Raw genomic sequence first — 1,903 nt, 5'->3', positions numbered from 1 at the left:
CGCTCGACCGGCTGGAGACGCTGTAGTCAATATGCTGGGACTGTTAAGTGGCTCTGGTACTCCTTCACAAATAACACCAAAAAGCAGCGAAGAAGACTTCACGAGCATGCATGGTTGCCCATGGTTGCCCTTCTGTTTTATTCTCCGGGTGGATTTAGTAGCAAAAGGTGGGGAGAGGGCAGGGGGCCAGGGCTCTGGCTCTTGTTCTCCCTCCTCCGAGGCAAGCGTGTGCTCCTGCTGGCATATCTCTTCAGGTAGTCCCACCAGCAGATGACCAACCACCCACCTCTCGCCTCTTCCAAGGGACAAGGGGACCGTGCAGCAGAGTTTCAGTTAGATTTTTTCGTCCGGTCAACATGTCCATTAAAGTTGAAATTTCTCCGACAAAATATAGAAAGTGCCGGTCAAAGTTCTTCTTTGTTTATTTATTGAGCTTTTAAAACAAATGATAACGGAACTCTATATAATAATATAAGAATAATTACACAGAGTCTCTCTTTTCCTCCCCCTCTCTCCTGACAGCCCGTCAGTATTTTCGTTATAAGGAAATGATCGTGTAGGGCGTAATCACGGAGCCGTTTGGCCCCCCAGAGCGCGCCTTGGACCCGTTATCGTTATTTCTGCGTTCCTCTCGGCCCTCACGAGGCGGCGCCTCCCCTGGGGGGCGCCAGAGAGCTTCAGGGGAGGCGCAGCGTGAGACACAAAAGAACGAGAAAAAGACGAGTAAAGTGACACTTGCCCACTTGTGGCTGTCTGTGGAGACCGAGTTCCCCCACCTCGCCAAAAAGGCTGTAAAAGTGCTCATTCCCTTCACCTCCACCTACCTATGTGAGTGCAGGTTTTCCGCATTGACTTTGATCAAAAGCAAGTACCGGTCAAGGCTGCAGCCAGAGGATGATCTGCGTTTATTCCTCTGTGCATCAAAGACGCAGACTCATTGTTCCCACTAAAGTAGGGGTGAGTGTAATAAGGAGGCAAAGTTGACGTTCAGTGTGTTACCGGGAGCATATAAGGATTTATCCACCATGTTGAAAATGTTAAAAAAAATATGTCTTGAGAACACGGCGTGCGGAAATATACGGGTCGTGCTGCAGCTAGATGTGCCTGTCCTCTGTAAGAAGGTGTCGGCGAATGACATGCAAGGAAGAACGGCTGTCCAAAGGCTGTTCCAACTTTAACAACTGTATTAACTTACAGGGTAGTGAATTGAACATGCTATTGTAATTGGGTGTGTGGTATATTTTCATGCACGGACACGCATGTTCCACAACACACAAACTGAACAACACTCAATTTTCCGATCGCTACCAGCGTCCTTGCGATCTTGTTATAATAACAAGTGCACGTTACTGATGCAATATGGTTGAGACCATTCGGGCTTATTCTAGAGGGGTGCAAGGAATAGTCCAAGTAGTGGGGGAGTTTTATACAATATGTTTAAAACATAAAAATAAAAAGGTTTAAAAAAGTTATTGTTTAATGTTTTAAGGAGGTGACGCTACTCAGCCAATCAAATCGGTGCAGTCAGCACGATAGATTCAAACACACACAGAGACACGACAAGAGGAGAGAAACAGTCGGAGTAATTTCAAATGGCGGAAGGTAGACAGCGAAAACAGAGCATTTAATTAAATTTTCCCTTACTGGACCTCTTTGAAATGCAATTGAATTATAGCAACAACAACAACAATAATAATAATAACAGCAATAATAATTGGGAGGGGGGGCGCGGCTGTTCTTATGTTCTCTGAGGGGAGGCTCACCTACCCACACTTTGAAAACCCCTGGGATAGGGTAATAACTACCGGTAACTACGTTTGAAAGCAAAAGTCCAGGCCAAATAATTGCAAGTCTCTTCAGTGCGCAAACGAGATGCATTGTGGGACATGTAGTTTATGGGCAA

At 46.0% G+C, this 1,903-nt stretch overlaps 1 protein-coding gene across 1 annotated transcript in view; it reads left to right on the top strand.

The window, feature by feature from the left end:
- Positions 1-1,903, top strand: part of ptdss1a (phosphatidylserine synthase 1a) — a 10,937-nt gene that overhangs the window by 5,852 nt on the left and 3,182 nt on the right. The window lies entirely within an intron of this gene.

Source organism: Notothenia coriiceps, unplaced genomic scaffold, assembly GCF_000735185.1.
Source record: "Notothenia coriiceps isolate Sejong01 unplaced genomic scaffold, NC01 NC01_scaffold00014991, whole genome shotgun sequence".
Classification (NCBI taxonomy): Eukaryota; Metazoa; Chordata; class Actinopteri; order Perciformes; family Nototheniidae; genus Notothenia; species Notothenia coriiceps.
The sequence above is the reverse complement of the archived record's forward strand: the minus strand, read 5'-3'. Positions and strand labels throughout refer to the sequence as shown.